Raw genomic sequence first — 22,430 nt, forward strand, 5'->3', positions numbered from 1 at the left:
GGGAGCCAACTATGTCAACACCCTACCCTTTCAAAGGGCACTCCAACCACAGGCAGTGGAATTAAGGGGGCCTTAGGCAGGCCACCAGTTTTGCCACTGGCTTGGCAGGTCACACAAGAGCGACAAAACTCTTTAGTGTCCTCTGACATGCGAGGCCAGTGAAACAATGGAACAAGTCTGTCCCAAGTTTTGCTCTGGCCCAAATGCCCAGCCAAAGAATGTCATGTGCCAAGGTCAGAAGAAACTCCCTATACTGCAAAGGGGTGACCAATCTCCTGGCAGCTTCAGGTGTAGGGTCCCTTGACTCAGTATAAAGGAGGTTGTCTTCCCAATAGACCTTATGGCTATCAGTGACATCCCCATTCTGCTGTTTGACAGCTTGCTGTCTTAAACCCTCTAGTGTGGGACAGGTCTGCTGTGCCACACTCAGCTCTTCCCTAGCAGGCACCCCTGCACCCAAAAGCTCAGCAGTGTCTGCTGCTAGCTCACCTGGTGTAGGTTCTGCACAGGGAGAAGATTCCTCTTCCTCAAAAGGGGAATCTTCTGGAGAGGGAGGGATAGTGGGCAAGGATTTACCCCTTCCGCCCCTAGCTTTTGGGAGCACTTAGTCCATTGTTCCAGGATCCAAGTTTCCCTGTCCTCTTTGCTTTTTGGCCTGAGCCCTTGTCAAAGCAAATATATGCACAGGAAGGTCCAGCATTGCTGCATGAGCCTCCAACTCCACTTCAGCCCAAGCTGATGTCCCCAAATCATTGCCTCGTAAGCAATCTACAGGTAAATCAGTGGCTACCACAACTTTCTTTGGACCAGTACCCCCCCCCCAGTTGAGATTCACAACAGCCATGGGGTGACTAAGAGTGCTGTTATGAGCATTAGTCACTTGGTACTGCTGACCAAGTAGGTGTTGATCAGGGTGGACCAGTTTGTCAATCACTATAGTGACACTGGCTCCTGTATCCCTGTAGGCCTAAACCTTAACACCATTTATTAGGGGAAGTTACTTGTACTTACCCATATTAAGGGGACAAGCAACCAAGGTGGCAAAATCAATACCACCATCAGAGACTAAAGTAGCCTCTGTGGTCTCCCTAACAAGACTAACCCCAACTACATTACCAATGGTGAGCCCAGCTACACCCATTTGATTGGCTATTTGTAGTAGACTTCCCACCACCACTGCTATTACTAGGAGCAATAGAGGACGCAGCTGGGGTTGTGGTAGTGGGAGCCTTGGTGTTTTTCTTTGGTCAAGTGGAATCACTTGCCCAGTGGTCTTTACTTTTACATAAATAACACCATGGTGTCTTTTGATTGTTGGAAGAGGATTTGGACCCACCATCCCCAGAGGATTTTTGTGGGCCTGATGAAGACTCAGAATGTTTTTATCTTCGTCCCCACATTTGTAAGAAGAGTTACCATCCTTCGTCTTGCCATCCTTGTCACCACCTGTATGAACTTTTCTGTTCACTCTTGTTCTGACCGATTTGTCTGCCTTCTTTCCCAATTTTTGGGGAGAGGTCAGATCTGAGTCTACCAAGTACTGGTGCAACAAGTCAGACACACAATTATTCAAAATATGCTCTCTCAGGATTAGATTATACAGGCTTTCATAGTCAGTCACCTTACTGCAATGTAACCATCCCTCCAAGGCCTTCACTGAACAGTCTACAAAGTCTGTCCAGTCTTGAGGGGACTCTTTTCTGGTATCTCTGAACTTTATCCTGTATTGTTCAGTGGTTAAGCCAAATCCATCTAAGAGTGCATCCTTCATTTTTTTTTAGTTATTAGCATCACTTTCTCTGACAGTAAGGAGCCTATCCCTACCCTTACCAGTGAAAGATAGCCACAAGATAGCAGCCCACTGCCTTTGAGGAACCAACTGTACCATACAGGCCCTCTCAAGTGCAGCAAACCACTTGTTAATGTCATCCCCCTCCTTGTAAGGGGGGGACTATCTTATGCAGGTTTCTAGAATCTTGTTATTTTACAGGATCACTATCAAAAACACTGCTGCCACCATGGGGAACTAACCCCAACCTCTGTCTTTCCCTCTCTATATCTAGAGATTCCCTGTCTAAGGCCAACTGTTGCTGTCATAGCTTCAGTCTGGCCTCTTCCAACCTCAGCTTTCTGAGTTCCCTTTCTATAGTGTTATCTTCAGGGTGGGAGGCTTGGGAATTCTGAGACACAGAGGAGATGTGGGAATTGGAAGAAGTGGACCTGTTTCTAACTGGCTGGACTCTAGTAACCTGGCCTTTTGGAGTGAAAGGTGCCCTACTAGTGTGTGACCCCCTCCCACTACCAGTGTCACTAGGAGGCCTATCAGCTCGCAGGTCTTTGGATGAGCCCTCCCCAGGATCCTCAGGGGACTCCTCTGATTCTTACTGGGTACCCCCCTCCTCTACCTCCTGATCCTGGGAAGGGCCAGACTGGTTCTGGTCACTTTCTAGGAGAAGGCTAAGGAGATGATCTTTGGTAGGGTTCTTACCAATGCTTAAACCTCTTTCTATGCAGAGACCCCTTAAACTTCTGAAGTTTAAACTACCATAGGTTGCCTGGAGAACTGTGGGAGTAAGTTCTACTGCAGAAATGCTTGTTAGAAAGGGTTTAGGACAGAGAGAAAAAAGTTTAGAAACTTTTAGAGAAAAGAGGAAAACTTTTTCAAACGTTTCAAAACTTCTGAAAACTTTTTAGAAAGTTTGTAGAAAGAAAGTTAAACTGTTTAGGTTAACTGTGTATATTTTTAAGTATTTGGTATATGTTTTTCTTATGAAAAGCACCAATGACAAAGTGGTAAAGCAGTTACAAGTACTTATCCCACCGCTGCACCACCAATGTAGGAGGCTGACCTGGCTTATAGTGGGTACCTGATGGTCCTTACACCTTGTGCCAGGTCCACTTATCCCTTATTAGTAGATTAGTATTGTTCTAGAAGCTTAGGCTGATAGAGGTAGCTATAGCAGAGCAGCTTAGGCTGAACTAGGAGAGATGCAAAGCTCCTACTATACCACTTATATCATATAGCACTATATCATGAGAATCACAATACTCAGAGGTACTAAAAATAAAGGTACTTTATTTTAGTGACAATGTGCCCAAAAATATCTCAGAGGATATACTCCCTTAGGATGTAAGTAAAATACACAAAATATACACACAAACCCAAATCAGGTAAGTAAACAATTAGAAAAGTAGTGCAAACACTGTAGAATACAATAGGATGCAATAGGTCTAGGGGCAACACAAACCATATACTAAGAAAGTGGAATGCTAACCACTTAGGGTCCCAGGCCTAGTGTAGTATGTAGAGGGTCGCTGGGAGTGTTAGAAAACACTAAGGGTGTCCAAGATACCCCACCCCAAGACCCTGAAAAGTAGGAGAAAAGTTACCCTACTTCCCCAGAAACACACTAAAGTCGTTATAGGAGATTCTGCAAAGACCGCAACTGACTGCAAAGCACTGAAGATGGATTCCTGGACCTGAGGACCTGCAAAGGAAGGGGACCAAGTCCAAGAGTCACGAAAGTGTCCAGGGGGGGCAGGAGCCCACTAAACCCTGGATGAAGGTGCAAAATGGCTGCCTATGGGTGGAAGAAGCTGAAGATTCTGCAACAACGGAAGATGCTAGGAACCTCTCCTTTGCACAGAAGTTGTCCCACGGCGTGCTAGAGGATGCAGAGTTGTTTCTACGCAGAAAGACCGCAAACAAGCCTTGCTAGCTGCAAAGGTCACGGTTGAAGAAAATGGGTGCTGCCCGGGCCCAGGAAGGACCAGGAGGTCACCTCTTGGAGGAGGAGACAGAGGGGGCACTCAGCAGCACAGAGAGCCCATGCAGAAGCAGGCAGCACCCGCAGATACACTTGAACAGGGGTTCAAGAAAACTGAGCACAGCAGTCGTCTCAACTCTACAAAGGAAGGTTCCACGAAGCCAGTGGTCAACTCAGTGAGTTGAGCAATGCAGGACGGAGTGCTGGGGACGAAGGATTCCTTGCAAAAGTGCACAGAAGCCCTAGCAGCTGCAGTTCACGCAGTACACAGGATTACTGTCTGGCGTGGGGAGGCAAGGACTTAGCTCCACCAAATTTGGACAGATGGACCACTGGACTGTCACTTGGATCCAGCTCCCGTGCTCCAGGGACCACGCTCGTCAAAATGAGAGGGGACCCAGAGGACCGGTGAAGCATAAGTTTGGTGCCTGCGTTAGCAGGGGGAAGATTACGTCGACCCATTGGAGATTTCTTCTTGGCTTCGAGTGCAGGGTGAAGGCAGACTGCCCTCAGAGCATGCACCACCAGGAAACAGTCGAGAAAGCCAGCAGGATTAGGTGCTACAATGTTGCTGGTAGTCTTCTTGCTACTTTGTTGCGGTTTTGCAGGCGTCCTAGAGCAGTCAGCGGTCGATCCTTGGCAGAAGTTGAAGAGGGAGATGCAGAGGAACTCTGGTGAGCTCTTGCATTCGTTATCTGATGAGAAACCTACAGGAGAGACCCTAAATAGCCCTCAGAGGGGGATTGGCCACCTAGCCAGGTAAGCACCTATCAGGAGGGGTCTCTGATGTCACCTGCTGGCACTGGCCACTCAGAGGCCTCCATTTTGCCCTCACACCTCTGCATTCAAGATGGCAGAGGTCTGGGACACACTGGAGGAGCTCTGGGCACCACCCCTGGGGTGGTGATGGACAGGGGAGTGGTCACTCCCCTTTCCTTTGTCCAGTTTCACGCCAGAGCAGGGGCTGGGGGATCCCTGAACTGGTGTAGACTAGTTCATGCAAGGAGGGCACCATCTGTGCCCTTCAAAGCTTTTCCAGAGGCTGGGGGATACTACTCCTCCCCAGCCCTTAACACCTATTTCCAAAGGGAGAGGGTGTAACACCCTCTCTCAGAGGAAATTCTTTGTTCTCCCTTCCTGGGACTGGGCTGCCCAGACCCCAGGATGGCAGAAGCCTTTCTGTGGGTTGGCAGCAGCGGAAGGTGGCGTGAAAAACCCCATAGAGCTGGTTTGGCAGTACCCGGGGTCCATGTTGGAGCCCCAGGGATGCATGGGATTGGCACCCCAATACCAGATTTGGCATGGGGGGACAATTCCATGATCTTAGACATGTTACATGGCCATATTCGGAGTTACCATTGTGAAGCTCCATATAGGTATTGACCTATATGAAGTGCACGCGTGTAATGGTGTCCCCGCATTCACAAAGTCTGGGAAAATTGCCCTGAACTATGTGGGGGCACCTTGGCTAGTGCCAGGGTGCCCTCACACTTAGTAACTTGGCACCTAACCTTCACTAAGTGAGGGTTAGACATATAGGTGACTTATAAGTTACTTAAGTGCAGTGTAAAATGGCTGTGAAATAACGTGGACGTTATTTCACTCAGGCTGCAGTGGCAGCCCTGTGTAAGAATTGTCTGAGCTCCCTATGGGTGGCAAAAGAAATGCTGCATCCCATAGGGATCTCCCGGAACCCCAATACCCTGGGTACCTAGGTACCATATAATAGGGAATTATAAGGGTGTTCCAGTGTGCCAATGAGAATTGGTAAAAATGGTCACTAGCCTGCAGTGATAATTTTAAAAGCAGAGAGAGCATAAGCACTGAGGTTCTGGTTAGCAGAGCCTCAGTGACACAGTTAGGCACCACACAGGGAACACATTCAGGCCACAAACTATGAGCACTGGGGTCCTGGCTAGCAGGATCCCAGTGAGACAGGCAAAAACAAACTGAAACACAAGTAAAAATGGGGGTAACATGCCAGGCAAGATGGTACTTTACTACTCTAGGCCACCAGAAACCTAAGTTTCTCTGTTTTGGGGCTTTTTCCAGTTTGAATTTTGTATAGTCTGCAGAGTTTCCTTAATTGGTCATAGCTATATGCCTCTTAAGGCTCCAGGTTGAGCTCCTGGTCTCTGGACTCTGAATCAGACATTTTGGGCCATATTTATACTTTTTGACGCATACGCCAACGCAGTTGTGCGTCAAAAATGTCACCGCCGGCTAACGCCATTCCAACGCACCATGCGGGCGCCTTATTTATGGAATGACGTTAGCCGGCGCTGCGGACTGGTCTGAGTAAAAAAAAATAACTCACACTAGGCAGCGCCGGCGTATGGGAAAATGGGGGTTGTGCGTCAAAAAATGGTGCAAGTCAGGTCTGAAGCTAAAATCAGGCCTCAAACCGGACTTGCGCCATTTTTTTTGACGCACAACCCCCATTGACATGACTCATGTCTTAGCAAAGACAGGAGTCATGCCCCCTTGCCCAGTGGCTATGCCCAGGGGACTTCTGTCCCCTGGGCATGGTCATTGGGCATAGTGGCATGTAGGGGGGCCCAAATCGGGCCCCCCTATGCCACTTAAAAAAAACGTAAAAAAATACGTACCTGAACCTACGTCTACTTCCCTGGGATGGGTCCCCCTATACATGGGTGTCCTCCAGGGGTGGGTGAGGGTGGCAGGGGGTGTCCCTGGGGGCAGGGGAGGGCACCTTTGGACTCCTTCCGAGCCCACAGATCCCTTAACGCCTGTTGTGCGCTGTTTTTTAAGGCCCACCCCCTCCCGTGCGTCAAAATGACGCTGGGGGATAAATAAGGTGCACAGGCCTTAAAGTAATTTTTTAGAAGGGAACGCTTACCTTGCATATCATTAACGCAAGGCAGTTTCCCGCTTCCAAAAAATTATGCACATGGTGGAATTTTGACGTCTGCAGGGTCGGGCGCCACAGTATAAATATGAGGCACAGTTTGCACCGAATGTGTGTCAAAAATTTTGACGCACATTCGGCGCAAACAGAGTATAAATATGCCCCTAAATATGCCCCTTTATCTTACTAAAGTTGGGACCTTTTTGGAATTTAGAACTCCCCTTTTTGGATAACCAACTAATGCAAAGACTTTTAAGAACTTTTTCTAAGTTGTAGGGACCTAACCAGGGCCCTAACAATTACTTCAAAAAATCTGTAAAAAATGTTAGTCAATTAGAAAAAATCAAAAACAATTATCTAAAAGACAATTTGGAGAGTTATTCATGTGGTAACACAATTGTAAAAGTGGTATCAGCAAACACAAGGTACTTGTCCCACCGCTGATACACCAAATGTCAGAGGCTGGCCCTCTATGCAGTGTGCAAAACCAAGCACACTATGAGAGGGTTCAGGCAACCACACATTGGTTTCCAGAGGTAAAAATTAGACCACATAATGCTCTAATTTTTAAGGTAGCTGGTCGAGCAGTAGGCTAATCCAGGAGATGTGCTAAGTATTTGCTGTACTCACAAATCCAATCATGCACCACACACACGTAATGAATAACTCGAGACCAGAATTTATAAAAATACTGCAGGCTTTTATGTACCTTTTAAGACCAAGATCTTTAGAATAAGTTAAGTACTTTTCAAGTTAAGATTTTTTAAAGGTTTGGCAAAGTTAGTCTTTCTGAGCGTAATTACGCACCATGGGAATCAATATTCAGTCAGTTTTAAAAATGCATTAAAAATCTCACGGTTGAGTTAACAGTCTCTTCTTTTGCAGAATGGTCACAGCAGTCGGTGGGCACACTGTGCCAGCTGGGGAGATCCCGGTTCTGGCGGGAGCAGCGTTGGAGAGGTTCTTGGCATAGGCACAGAGCCACCTGGAGGGGCCACTTGGAGAAGGAGCTGGTTTGCAGATTTAAAGATGGTGCCTTGAGGTCCCATTGGGCTGTTGAGGTCGCAAGGGGGTGGGGTCCCGGGGCACACAGCAGATCCCGCGATGCAAGTCCTAGGGCAGCAAGGTGCAGGGCGTTTTGGAGGTCTTAGATGCTGTGCGCAACAGATTCTGCTGGAGATGATTCTCTTTGCGGGCAGCTGACAGGACAACGGGGGCACTCTGGTTGGAGGTCGGGGCTGTTCCTGAAGTCCCTCGACTGGGGCTTCCTCCTGATCCTTTTTCAGGACTGGGGGAGCTGGTTTTCTACTGGTCTGATGTCAGCTGACCAGAACCCAGGGTATTGCTGTATCTCGGCCCCTAGAGGGTGTTGTGCCACCAAACTTGGCACAGATGTGGGCCACTTCCAGGTGGTCATCGGTCTATCGTCGGTTCCAGCTGTGACTTCCGGTCGTGGAGATATTGGCGAATCAGTAAAGTGACCTTCACTGGTTTGTAGGTTCCTTGCAGGTTTCTTGCTTTTCTTTAGTGGTGCCTCCACTCAGAAGGGAAATTTAGGCTATTTGCGAAGGCTGGAGGTCCTCTGGGGCTTTTGAGGTCAGTCCAGTGGTCAGCTCCTCCGCAGGCAGGGGTCTTGGAGCCTCTTCTGGTGTAGCAGGTCCTCGGTTCTCGTCCTGGCGGTTTCTTTGGTGCTGTCTTCTTTCTTCCTCTTCAATCTAAAATCCTGGTCTAGGGGAGCCCACTAAATACTGAATTTAGTGGGCGTTTTAGGGGGAACCTGGTAGTGTCCAATGGGACACTTACCCTTGGGTGGCTACACCCACTACAGTGACCACATCCTGTGGGAAGGGTCACTTCCCTAAACCCCATTGGCTAGTTTCCTCCATTCCAGGATGGAGAAGACTGAAAAAGAGGGTCCACTTCACATGCAAGCCCTTAGGGGTGGTGCATGCTCAGTGAGGCCACTCCTCCTACCTTTTTTGTAGGTTCCCCACCTTTGTTCCTGCCCAAAGTGGGGGTTTGCCAGGGTTGAAGCCTTCTGCTGCTAGCAGCAGACATGGGGGCTCGAGTTTAAGGGGCTGTAGCCCTTGGAAAGGTGTTGCACACTCCTGAGGGAGGGGGTGTTAGCTCCTCCACCCAGGAAGGGCATTGTCTTACAAACCAGAAAGCCATGGCTCCCCCAGATTTGTAGATTGGCTGTCTGGAGTGGCAGGCTGGATGAAACCAGTTAGCAACTATGACAGTTAGGGCTAGCTTTTGCAGGGGGCACCTCTAAGGTGGCACCTGGGTACTTTTAGGGATAAATCCAATACTGGCACCAGTTTGGATTTATCATTCTGACTTGTTTGATACCAAACAACCCAGGGCGCAGAGTAGCCATCATGTAGCTGGGGAAGTCATGTTTGACCAGTGCCCAGTACATGTATGTAAAATGGCTGCTCTGTTCACTCACTATGTCTTGGGTTTGTCAAGGACACAGTTGGGGCATATTGCTCATGCAGCTATGCCCTCACGCATAATATGGTGCACCCCGCCTTAGGGCTGGAAGGCCTGCCAGAGAGGTGACTTATCCATAATATATGCAGAGAGTGTGCCATGTCGAGTTTGTCTTTTTAGGTTTGCTCCAGTGCATTCAGCCTGCAATAGCAGTGCTGGGTGCATCTGGGCGCAGGGCCTTTGGGGGTGGCACAATCTGTGCTGCTGCCCCCAGGGGTCTGCTCTTAATATCCCTTGCCCTGGGTACTAGGGTACCTATTTACTAGGGGCCTATAGGGGTATTTAAGAGGGTCTTCAATTGTGCCAAGCACCACAGCAGATTTAGGGAAAGAGCTCTGGCCCAGGGAACCTGTTTAGCAGGGGCCCTGGGCACTACCATCTTCCAGAACACATCAACATCAGGCAAAAAGTGGGGGCTAACCATGCAAAAAGAGGCCTCCACTCACAGGTCACTTGTGGGCTTGAGATCTTTTACATCTAGGAAACCGTCTTCAACCTCAAGAGCATTATCACTAGAGATCACTTGTGGACTAGGAATCGTTCATGACCCATACATTGTCCATGGCCTGGTGATCATGTGCGGTCTAGAGATCGTTATCAGTTAGAAGTCACCCATGGATTTGAGATTGTTCATGGCCTGGAGATCGTCTGCAACTTACAGATTGTTAGCAGACTAGAGCTCTTTCATGGACTTGAAATTGTTTGTGGCCTGGACACCGTCTACAGCCTAGAAGTCGTTTTCAGCGATCAACCATGGACTTATGGGTGTTCATGGCCAGGACCTTGCCTGCAGCCTAGAGGTCATTTTCAGTTAGAGCTCACTCATAGACTTGAGGTTGTTCAAGTCCTGAAGACCGTCTGTGGACTAGAGAGAGTTATTAGAGATCACTCATGATCTTGAGATCGTTGATGGCCTCGAGTCCATCTGCAGCCTGGAGATCGGTATAAATTACATGGACTCAAGATTGTTTATGGCCTGGAGGTTGCCTCCGGCCTGCGGTGTTATCAGTTAGAACTGACTCGTGGACTTCAGATTGTTCATGGCCTGGCGATGATGTGCGACTGTCGTCCGTTATTAGTTAGAGATCGATGTTGAGGGTTTCAAGATTTAAAATTTTGAATCTGAAGTTCTGAATTTCTAAAATTGAAGCAAGCCTGGGTGGGATCTCAACCAAACCCATTACCAGAAACTCTAGTCTGGATATCAAACTACAGATACAAATCAGTCTGAGAAAAACATGCCAACTCTTTTGGACCCCTCTATGCTAAACCATTAGGGCTCAGCAAGGCTCTACTATACTACTGGACTTCCACTGCAAAGCTCTAGCTATAAGCATAGCTCACTTGTGGATGCTGAGGAAGTACAAGGCTCCCATTAGGAAGTTTCTGGCAAAGGCAGTAGTAAACACTTTGATGGTATTAGTATTACTGGTAGTCCTTTCTTCACATTTAGAAGATGCTGTCAAAAACAGGAGCATAACCGGCCATTATATAAACATTGACTGTCAGTTCCTTGTTTTCGCTCTAGCAGCCCTTAACTGCTGGAAATATATGTGATAATTACCACCTGGCACGATCTTATTAATCTACTAGTAATTACAGCAGGTATGAAAATGCTACAGAATGAAAAAAAGTGTAGAGTATGGTTACCATACATTTTCCCACTTATCTGCTTTACCACTAAAAGTGTTTTCCCAACCAAGTTTACAAATAGAGGTGTGATGCTGACTAGGGTAGACTACAAGTTTAGAACAGTGTTGGAATTTTTCAGATGATGTTGGTGATGTTAAATAGTACAATGTATGAAAAGGCCAGATCAGACACCAGCACTCCACACTTTAATACCCCTACTCCAGTCTTACAATGTCAGTATTGTAAAAGATTGCTGCCCTAGTCACATCAAGCTAATCTCATAAACTCTACTCTTAGTGGAGAGCCTCTACATTTCACACTGTGAGATCTACTGTCCTACTATTTTTATTTTTACTAGATATCGCATTTTAGAATGCAGAATGGAGGTTTTTAATTCTGTTTTTAGTTTGCTGTGAATTGTGTGAGTATCTTTTTTATATGGTCGGCTTACCTTACTTTGCACTATGGGACACCGGGTCAGTTTGGCTCTTGATAGTCCCCTTTCCTTCCTCATGCGGTGCCTGTCAGAGCCTACAGCAACGTGTTTGTCTCTCTCCGTCAGCCATAATTTTTTGTGCCACAACAAAAAGTTGGGGAGTTCTCTAGCTATCTTATGATGTGCACTGGCGGGGATAAAAGGTGCACTGATGTGCAGACGCACCGCTAGCACACCAAAGGTAAGCTGTCTATGCCTGTATGTGCCGAGATGCCGCCAGGCATGCTTCCATTTTAACTTTGAGGACAAGCACTATCAATATTTGCATGCCGAGATCATGGGCTGGCATTCGAAAATTGGGAGGGGAGAGTGTGACATTTTTAACCCTGTCCGACTCCGCTGGGGCATTGCTCTCATTGCAATTGGCATGCTGTGTTGATGCTGGGTGAGTGAACCTCCACATTTAACACTAAAGAATGATGTTGGGACCAGGGAATTCCCAATCTTGAGGAGATCTCCTGTTCATTGATTAATATCTTGTCCATGGTCAAACACAGCATCAAAATCAATGAGTTGATTCTTTCCCAGGATTTAGACTACCTACTCATTACAGAGACGTGGGCGAGAGAAGATTGAGGTCCCGATCTATTAGTGGCTTTACCCCCAGACTATTCCATCAATTGGTTAGATAGACATGTTCGCAGTGGCAGTGGGATAGCAATGATTTAAAAAAATTCTATCCATTGCTCTTTTGAGCTCACATATGAAATGGCACGCTTCAGAATTAAAGTTAGTAAAAAATCCACTTCTTCAGGGCTCTTGGTCTATCGCCCCCTGGGCTCTTGCACCAGTTTTATCAAGGTCTTGGGTCTAGCAATGGAACCCCACATCACTTTCCCCAACGTTGCCATTTTGGGGAACATTAATTTTAATCTAGAGGATACTGGTTGCATGGACTCTACTAGGTTTCTGGAACTTATGATGGATTTCCGCTTTATGCAATTGGTGAATTCACCTACACATACGGCAGGACATACCTTGGAGGACATCTTTGTTAATCATGGGGCTTCAGGGATCAGAGATCCTATTCTGCTATGTTGATCTGACCACCTAGTGGTTTCCTTTAACATTACCAGACAGAAGGACAGAGGTCAGATGGAGAGCAATATCACGACTTTCAGGAGGTGGAACAAAAGTTTCTCTGGAAACTTATAAGTGGCATTGTGTGAATCCTTAGAAAGAAACAATAGTCAACTGGAACATTCTGCAGAGGATTTTCACATCTGGGCGGAGACTGCCATCGATTAAATTGCCCCACTTGCCTCTAAGAATGGTACCAGAACCAGAGCTTCCGCTTTCTGGTTTTCAGAGGATTTGAAAGAGCTGAGAAGTGTATGCAGGAGGCAAGGACACAGGTGGAGGTCTACTCCTTCTTTTGAAGAAAAAGATAAGCACAAAGAACTGATTCACAGTTATAAACGTACTATCCTGTTAGCTAAGTCCTCATATTTTATTATGAAAATAAGGTTGGCCACCAATACTACTAAGAAGCTTTTTAAACTGATTAAAAATCTTTCTACACCACCGGCTCAGCAAGCCGTCAAAGCCGCCCAAGGCTTCTGAAATAGTGTGGCAGTCTATTTCAGAGACAACATTTTTAACATAGTTTCTTAATTTGGTTCTAATGAGGAATGCCCCCTTACAGATACAGATAATCCTGCCTCTACAGGCACTCTATCCGCCTATTTCACTTATGAAAGTAAAGAAGCTTCTTCTGCAATTAAGATCAGGTTCTCCTGATGATCCGTGCCCTCCCAGAATCTTACAGTTGTCACCGAATCAGATTGCCCATTTTTTCACAAAAGTTTACAATCAAATTCTCCCTACAGGAATTTTCTCCCAATCCTGGAAGGAGGCTATAGTGGTCCCCCTTAAAAAGAAACCAAATGGCAACCCCAACGATTTAAGTATTCTGGCCCTCATTTCAGCATTGGCGGTATTGACTGCCTACCGCTGCGGCGACGGCCGCCAACATACCACCGCCGTGGCTACCAGCTGTCTACCGGTATCATGACCGCCAATGGTATTCCGCCAGAATGCTAGTGGAACACGGCCGACAGTCATGGGGGGGGACGGCGGTAAGGCAGCGCTGCTGACAGCAGCACTGCCACGCCAGCAAAACACAGCCGACCGTATCATGACCAATGATACGGCCTGGCGGTGTTTTGCTGGCGGACGCTGCTGCTGACAGCAGCGCTGTGGACCGTCTCCAGCCTCAGGACCCCCTGCAAGCAGGTAAGTCAGGTTCTCCGACTGGAGAGGGGGGTGTTGTGTGTATGTGGGGGGTGTATGTATTGGTATGCATGCATGCGGGTGTGGGTCGCGTAGGATGGATGCGTGAAGGAGTGATTGTGAGTGTTGTGTGTTATGAATGCATGTGTGTGACAAGGTATGTTGGTGTGTGTTGCGGTGTGTGGGTATGTATGTGTGCATGCATGGGTGGTGGTGGGTATGCGTGTGTGCATGTGTGTATATGGGTGCGCGTGTGGGTGTGTATATGTGGGGAGGGGGGCGGTGGAGACCCTTATCAATGCCAGGGAAGGAATTCCCTGGCACTGATATTGCCTACTGCCATGCTTTTCGTGGCGGTAAATTTGGCACGAAAACCATGGCGGTAGGCCTGGTCGTAATCCAGAGGGTGGGATTGTGGTGGCCGCCGGGCTGGAGACTGAAGTCTCTAGCCCAGCGGCTGTTACCACCCTGGCGGTCGGTGTGTTAAAGTGGTGGATTTGGAGGGCGGTAACTGCCATGGTCCAAATCCTATTTTGTTTACCTCCGGCCTGTTGGTGGTATTACCGCCGCTTTAACACCGACTGCCAGGGTTGTAATGAGGGCCTCTGTGCCCTATCTCTTCTTACCTGTGCAAGCTAAGATATTTGAAAAATATCTTAATTAGGAATTGGTGGATTCCACGATCTTTTGGATCCTTCGCATAATGGGTTCCGGAGTGGCCATAGCAAGGAATCCGCTCTGCTAGCTTCCACTGATGCTATCCACTGTGAGGTTCATCAGGGAGGCTAAGCCATCTTGTTGCTGCTGGACCTTTCAACGGTATTTGAAACGGTGTGTCCCTCCCACCTGGTTCATAGACTGCACCCTGGCCCTTATGGAGTCCTTTCTTACCAATAGGTCTCATACTGTGAGTTGTGGGCACTTCAGGGCTGACTCTTTCCAGTTACCTTGCAGGAATTCCCTGGCACTGATATTGTCTACCACCATGCTTTTCGTGGCGGTAAATTTGGCACGAAAACCATGGCGGTAGGCCTGGTCGTAATCCAGAGGGTGGGATTGTGGTGGCCGCCGGGCTGGAGACTGAAGTCTCCAGCCCAGCGGCTGTTACCACCCTGGCGGTCGGTGTGTTAAAGTGGTGGATTTGGATGGCGGTAACCGCCATGGTCCAAATCCCATTTTTTTAACCGCCGGCCTGTTGGTGGTATTACCGCCGCTTTAACAACGACTGCCAGGGTTGTAATGAGGGCCTCTGTGCCCTATCTCTTCTTACCTGTGCAAGCTAAGATATTTGAAAAATATCTTAATTAGGAATTGGTGGATTCCACGATCTTTTGGATCCTTCGCATAATGGGTTCCGGAGTGGCCATAGCAAGGAATCTGCTCTGCTAGCTTCCACTGATGCTATCCACTGTGAGGTTCATCAGGGAGACTAAGCCATCTTGTTGCTGCTGGAACTTTCAACTGTATTTGAAACGGTGTGTCCCTCCCACCTGGTTCATAGACTGCACCCTGGCCCTTATGGAGTCCTTTCTTACCAATAGGTCTCATACTGTGAGTTGTGGGCACTTCAGGGCTGACTCTTTCCAGTTACCTTGCAGGGTTCCGCAGGGTTCTTCTGTCAACCCCACTTTGTTTAATCTATATGTTGCCCCCTTAGCCAAGCTGATCAGGTCCTTCGGCTTCCAAGTACTTTCTTATGCGGATGATACCCAAACTATTGTCTCAATATCAGATGACATACCTCAGGTGGCAGAAAGGTTCTAATGTTGTATGACTGGTATAAGCAACTGGTTGAAAGAGAATTGGTTGAAGCAAAATGCTGACAAAAAAGAGATCCCGGAAGGTGAGTTGCTACTATTGTTAAGTTCCTGGCTAGAAGCCAGTGCCAAAGTGTTTGGGCCTCCGTAGACAGAGTTCTGGATCTGGTGTCCCCTTGTTTGTTCAAGTAATACATGGTGGCCATGTTGTCTGTTTGGAGAAGCAGAGTTTTCGTAGTCAATGCGGGGAGGAAGGCCTTGAGCGCAAGATGGACTGCATGTAACTCTAGGAGATTGATGTGATATAGGCGGTCATTCCAACCGCGGCGGGCGGCGGTAGCCGCCCGCCATGCGGTTACCGCCGAATGACCGCACCGCGGTCAAAAGACCGCGGCGGCCATTCTGGCTTTCCCGCTGGGCCGGCGGGCGACCGCCAAAAGGCCGCCCGCCGGCCCAGCGGGAAAGCCCCAGCAACGATGAAGCCGGCTCCGAATGGAGCCGGCTGAGTTGCTGGTGTGCGACGGGTGCAGTGGCACCCGTCGCGATTTTCAGTGTCTGCTTTGCAGACACTGAAAATCATTATGGGGCCCTGTGAGGGGGCCCCTGCACTGCAGGCATGGGCAGTGCAGGGGCCTCCAGGGTCCCCACGACACCCGTTCCCGCCATCCTGTTCCTGGCGGTATTTACCGCCAGAACCAGGATGGCGGGAAGGGGGGCGGAATCCCCATGGCGGTGCTGCAAGCAGCGCCGCCATGGCGGATTCCTTGGGCCAGGGGTAAACCGGCGGGAAACCACTGGTTGCCCTTTTCTGACCGCGGCTTTACCGCCGCGGTCAGAATGGCCCTGGAAGCACCGCCAGCCTGTTGGCGGTGCTTCCGCGGTCCCCGGCCCTGGCGGTCATGGACCACCAGGGTCGGAATGACCCCCATAATCTGAAGGTGATCCGTATGCGCTCCCCATCCGAGCAGCGATGCATCCATGACTATCGTCTGAGTGGGAGGCTGTTGGTGGAATGGCATCCCTTTCAGGAGATTGCTCGGAGAACACCACCACTTGAGGGATTGAATGGCATGGGGAGAAAGAAGGATGCTGTCCTCCCAATCGTCTACTAGTTGATTCCATTGGTTTTCTAGGCACTCCTGTAAAGGTCTCATATGGAGGCAAGCGTTGGGAGTGAGATAGATGCAAGACGCCATCTACCCCAGGAGAGGGGATACCGTCCTTGCAGTGGTCTAAGGGATTTTCTCGAGTAGATGGCACTTCTGGAGGATTGATAAACGTCGTTCCTCCGAAGGAAACACCTTTGCTTGATTGGTGTTGATGATGGCGCCTAAGTAGTGCAACCTCTGTACAGGTGATGTCATGGACTTGGAGAGATTGACCTGAAGGCCCAGCCTCTGGAGTAGTTGGTAGGTCCAATTGAAATGCCGTTGGGCCTCTTGGTATGTGGATGCTTTTATGAGCCAATCGTCTAGGTAGGGATAGACGAAGATCCAATGTTTCCTTAAATGGGCTGCCACCACCGCCATGCATTTGGAAAACGTCCTCGGTGCTGACTTGAAGCCGAAGGGTAGAACTGTATATTGGTAATGGCTTTGTCCGACGAGAAATCTTAAGAACTTCTGATGTTTTTTGACCACGGGAGTGTGGAAGTAAGCGTCGCAGAGATCTATTGAACAGAGCCAATCGCCTTGATGAAGTTGGGGATAGATTTGGTGTAAGGATAGCATTCTGAATTTTTCTTTGCGAATCCATTTGTTGGCTATTCTTAGATCGAGAATGAGTCGGAACTCGTGCTTGTCTTTTTTTGGTACCAGGAAGTATCTCGAGTAGATTCCCTTTCCTTGCTGGTTCATAGGAACAGGTTCTATCGCCTTCTTTTGTAATGGGGTTCTGACCTCTACTTTGAGAGCGTCAAGGTGGTATTTCACCGGTTTGAGTGGAATAGAAGGCAAAGGGTTTATGAACCTGAGACAATAACCATTCTGTACAGTATTCAAAACCCATGCGTCTGATTTTATGCGTTGCCACTCTTCCAGATGATGCGAAATACTTCCCCCTACCGGAGTGGGTAACTAAAGAGGGGGAAGTAAGGATTCAGGGTTTAGACGCTGATGTTTGACGTCCTGTTTGGGCGGTTTGTGGTGTGGAGCGACCCCTTGTTTGTTTTCGCTGGGCCAAAAAAGGTCTCTGGTGTTGCTGGTGCTGGGATCTAGGCGGCACCCACTGCGTAGTTTGAAGCCTTTGAGCAAAAAATCTACGGTGGTAGGGACGGAAAGTTTTCCGCTGTTCTCTTGGCTTCTCGATGCCCACTGCTTTAAGAGTGTCTAATTCCGTGTTCATCCTCGACATCTCATCGTCAGCATGAGACCCAAACAAAGTGGAACCTGAAAAAGGAAGGTTCTGTATCCTCTGTTGCGCTTCTGGCTTGAGTGAAGTGAGGCGTAGCCAGGAATGTCTTCTTAAGGATATGCCATGACAATAACTATGAGCAGATAATATGGAGGAGTCTGCAGCCGCATTAATCACCTGGTTGGAGACCATGGCGCCTTTGTTTACAATTTCCAAGAAATCCTCCTTTTTGTCTTTGGGAAGGTAATCGGCAAATTGTAGCATAGAATCCCAAAGGGCGCGATCATACCTGCCCAAAAGGGAAGTGGCACTAGCCGCTTTCATGGTGATGGCTGATGTTGAGCAAACTTTGCGGCCTGCGGCATCAATCTTTCTACTCTCCTTGTCTGGTGGAGAGGAGGACGACGGAGATGTTGAATGTAGCTTTTTAGCAGCCACGATTACCACCAAATCGGGCACTGGATCCGCTCTCAGAAATAAAGGGTCCTGCTCAGGAGGACAGAATTTCTTTATGAGTCTGGAAGGAGCAGTCTTGGTTGTGGACGGTGTAAGGAAAATGTCCATTGCCGGTTCAAGTAACCCTGGGACCAGCGGTAGTAATGGTCTAGCCGAAGATCGCTGGTGTAATGTCTCAAATATGACAGAAGTTGTTGGAGTGGGTACTGCCAGGGGGATGTTCAGCTTGGTAGCACCGCAAATTAATACCTCCTGACAAGTATTCACATCATCTATGGGCGAAACTCTCGGAGACGGGGAGTCCGATAACATCGGAGAGTAATCTCTTGTGGATAAAGAGGAGTGCCTATGGTGGGAGCGAGGAGACCTGTGATCCGAGTCATGCCGATGACGGTGTCTAGACGTAGAGGAACGTCTCGAGGAATGACACGATTGTCTTGTGGATACTTCAGGAGTCAGCGTGGTGGCCTCAGAAAGAGGTACCGGCGGAGCAGCTGTAGGTGCCAGAGGTGTCGGTGGTAAAGGAGATGGCTGAGGAGAAGGTGGCAAGAGAATCAGAGAAGCCGAGGATTCTGAGGTGGTATAGACTCTCCTTGGTCTCTTTGAATGCCTTCTTGACGCCAACAAGCTTCTCGACGTCGAAGTACGACGCCGACGTGTACCTCTCGACGTTGACTCCTCTCGCTGTTGGGAGCCCCTCGACGGCGATCTGCCTCGACGTTGGTGGGATGACGTCGATCGTCTCCGACGGCGAGCACTGTCTCTCGACGTCAATCTTCCCCTTCGCGTCGACAGTGACCTCGACAGGGAACTCCTCGATAGCGAATGTCTGCGCTGTCTCGTCGATGATAACGCTCTCGACGGCGAGCAATGCCACTTCCACGACGGCGAGCTGGTTCTCGACGACGAGCATGTCGGTGCTGTTCCTTGTCTCTACATCAATGCTCTCGACGTCGTCGGGGACCTGTGACGTTTTTGAGCACATCTGGAAGCTGCTCCAGAGGACAAAGTCAAAGCCCTGGTGGAAGACTGACCTTCCCCTCACTCTGTGGTGGATTGTGCCCTCCGTCTACTGTCCTCCTTGGCTTGAAGACAAATTTTCTCCCTGTCACGAAGGGTGCGCCTGGAGAAGGTTTTACAAATGTCACAAGCATCAGGTTTATGAGATGACGGCAGGCAAATAATACAGACTTGTTGTGGGTCTGTTTTGGCCTTCTTCTTGCCACAGCTAGGGCACTTATCAAAAAGTGAAGGCATGTTGGTGGAAAAAAGCCTTACATTTCTGTCAGAATTTGACAAAAAAAGACAGAAAACATTCACTCTGGTTGAAAAACGTCGAGTGAAAATGAAATCCAAAGGATTTGTGTTGAATTTTAGTCAAAAAACCTATAAATAGGTGGAGCTCAATGCTTCAGGGTCCTGTCAGAAGGAGCCGGAAAAAAAAACTGAGGCAACTGTCTTTTGCTATGCATGATGGGATACAGGAAGCCTTTCTCTTCTTAAAGGCACAGCTCTATTTACATTCTGTATAATGGCAGCCTATGGGCTAAACTGCCCTACATTGTTTCATCCTTATTTTAAAGTTGTAAAAAGGTTTGTGAAAGATTTTTTCTACATCATCTCTAGAATATACATGTTTTTTAATGTATATCTATACTACAGTACCCTTTTTTTCAACCAAAAGAATGAACACTTTGGCCTTTGTAGCCTTTCCTCTAGGCTGCACATTGACATTCTTAAGTGACTTTGCAAGCCTTCCTCAAGAAAGGCGAACATCTACACTTAAGAAGACACTTCAGAACAGTGCTCCGGGGTCCCCGCAGGCGTGCGGAACTATTCAGTGCTTATGACTATACATGGAAATCCCCTACGAGAGAAACGTGTGAGCTTCAGTGCCCTTTCTCAGGTCCACAATGTCGTTTACAGCCATGAGCCATTGCCCCTGGCACCGGTCTTCCACTGGTATATTCCAAAATAGACAGTTGATGTCTGCCTCGATCAGGAAGCTGGTAATTCCTAGATTTCGAAAAGCCAGGTTTTGGGGGAGGGGGGCACCACTTTTGGGTCACCACCACCAAGCTTTTTAAAATGCTACCTACTCACATTGCGAGTCTAACCTCCCATGCTACTATTTGTAAGCAGTTGAAAACCTGGGTTTTCTACCTTCTTTGATGGACTGGCCTGGTCTCATCTTTGTAGTCTCTGATGTAACTCTCTCTCTTTGCTAGTGCTTTGACACCTGCAGGTATTAAGCCCTCTATATATTTTTAAATACCAATACAATGAGCTCAGCGCTTCTATAACGTCACTTCAGTCTTACAATCTCATTACTGGAGAAGTTCACTGCTTCTGTCACATCGAGGTAGTTTTTCAAACTACACACTGAAACTTAACTTGTTGAGGACATCACTCCAGTCTTACAATCTCATTACTGGAGAAGTTCACTGCTTCTGTCACATCGAGGTGGTTTTGCAAACTTCACACTGACACTTAACTTGTTGAGGACATCACTCCAGTCTTAAAATGTCAGTATTGGAGAAGTTCACTGCTTGAGTTACATCAAGGGCGTGTCTTACAAAGTCCACGGCACTGCCACTCAGCCCTTCAATGACATCACTCTACTCTTACCTTCTGAAGACTGGAGAAGTTCATTGATTCAGTCACACTCAGGTGGCCTTACAATCTTCATACTGTCACTCAACACCTAGATAACATCACTTCAGCCTGGTTTTCCAGTCCCCATATTGGAGACATTCGCTCTTTCAGTCACACTGAGGTGCCCTTACAATCTTCATACTGTCACTCAACACCTAGATAACATCACTTCAGCCTGGTTTTCCAGTTCCAATATTGGAAACGTTAGCTCTTTCAGTCACATTGAGGTGGCCTTACAATCTTCACACTGACAGTAAAAACATTAATATCATCGCTCTGCTCCTACATTCCCCATATTGGAGACATTCGCTGCTTCAGTCACATTGAGGTGGTGTTACAATCTTCATATTGACACTCAATATTTCAATGACGTCACTGCACTCTAGTCTTATTGTTTGAATACTGGAGAATTCTGCTGCTTGAGTTGCCCTCTTCACACTAACACACTCAATGCTTCGATGCTATAACTCCAGTCTCAGAGTGCGAATAATGGCAACTTTCTCTGCTTTAGACCCATTAATGTGGTCTTACAATCTTCAATGAGACGCTCAGCATTTCAGTGACATCAGTTCAGTCTTACAATCTCACAGTATTAGAGAGGTTCACTGCTTCAGTCACACTGAGACTCAGCACTTTAATGACATCACTCAAGTCTTACATTGTCTATACTGGAGAAGTTCAGTGCTGCATCCTTCACAAAGTCGGTCCAGTGTAAATCAATGTTTTTATCAAATCACACCAGTGTTACAATCTCACTAGTGACAACTGTGTGAAGGTTTCCATGCACAGCACTATGGTGTACTCCCAGGGATGTTTGTAGGTTTCTGTGCACAGCCTTATGGTGTACTCTCAGGGCTATGTGTAGGTTCCAGTGCACAGCATTATGGTGTACTGTCAGGGCACTGTGTAGGTTTCAGTGCACAGCATTATGGTGTACTATAAGGGCTGTGTGTAGGTTTCAGTGCACAGCATTATGGTGTACTCTAAGGGCAGTGTGTAGGTTTCAGTGCACACCATTATGGTGTACTATAAGGGCTGTGTGTAGGTTTCAGTGCACAGCATTATGGTGTACTCTAAGGGCAGTGTGTAGGTTTCAGTGCACATCATTATGGTGTACTCTCAGGGCACTGTGTAGGTTTCAGTGCACAGCATTATGGTGTACTCCCAGGGGTGTGTGTAGGTTACTGTGCACAGCCTTACGGTGTACTCTCAGGGCACTGTGTAGGTTTCTGTGCACAGCCTTATGGTGTACTCTAAGGGCTGTGTGTAGGTTTCAGTGCACAGCATTATGGTGTACTCTAAGGGCTGTGTGTAGGTTTCAGTGCACAGCATTATGGTGTACTCTTGGGGCACTGTGTAGGTTTCAGTGCACAGCATTATGTTGTGCTCCCAGGGGTGTGTGTAGGTTTCTGTGCACATCCTTATGTTGTACTCTCAGGGCACTGTGTAGGTTTCAGTGCACAGCATTATGGTGTACTGTAAGGGCTGAGTGTAGGTTTCAGTGCACAGCATTATGGTGTACTCTAAGGGCTGTGTGTAGGTTTCAGTGCACAGCATTATGGTGTACTCTCAGGGCACTGTGTAGGTTTCAGTGCACAGCATTATGGTGTGCTACCAGGGGTGTGTGTAGGTTTCTGTGCACAGCCTTACGGTGGACACTCAGGGCACTGTGTAGGTTTCAGTGCACAGCATTATGGTGTACTCCAAGGGCTGTGTGT

This window comes from Pleurodeles waltl, chromosome 9, assembly GCF_031143425.1.
Source record: "Pleurodeles waltl isolate 20211129_DDA chromosome 9, aPleWal1.hap1.20221129, whole genome shotgun sequence".
NCBI classification, from domain to species: Eukaryota; Metazoa; Chordata; class Amphibia; order Caudata; family Salamandridae; genus Pleurodeles; species Pleurodeles waltl.